Source organism: Eublepharis macularius, chromosome 17, assembly GCF_028583425.1.
Source record: "Eublepharis macularius isolate TG4126 chromosome 17, MPM_Emac_v1.0, whole genome shotgun sequence".
NCBI classification, from domain to species: domain Eukaryota; kingdom Metazoa; phylum Chordata; class Lepidosauria; order Squamata; family Eublepharidae; genus Eublepharis; species Eublepharis macularius.
In genome coordinates, this window is record NC_072806.1 from 21678426 (window position 1) to 21678741 (window position 316).

A 316-nucleotide genomic window follows, 5' to 3' on the forward strand; every position below is an offset into this window, starting at 1 on the left:
ACGAGTTCCTAGTCCTCATGGATGTAAAGGTAAGATTTATAGTGTATGAGCAATATCTAGTGAAGGGCGGGTGGTGGTGGAGGTGTCAGTACGATTTTCAGGGGTGAGGGCTTCAATGCCATGCATCCCCTCATCATAACAAGCAGAATGAGATATACTAATATGAGAAGTACAATTTGCACAGGTGGCATTATTCAGATTTTCTTGCTACTGAATTGTATGTAACATGCCTTTCTAAGCACACCTCATTCTTACTGCAGCAGAGACGAAGGAAAAGAATGGGAATTCACTAAATAAGAAAGGGGAGAAACCAAGC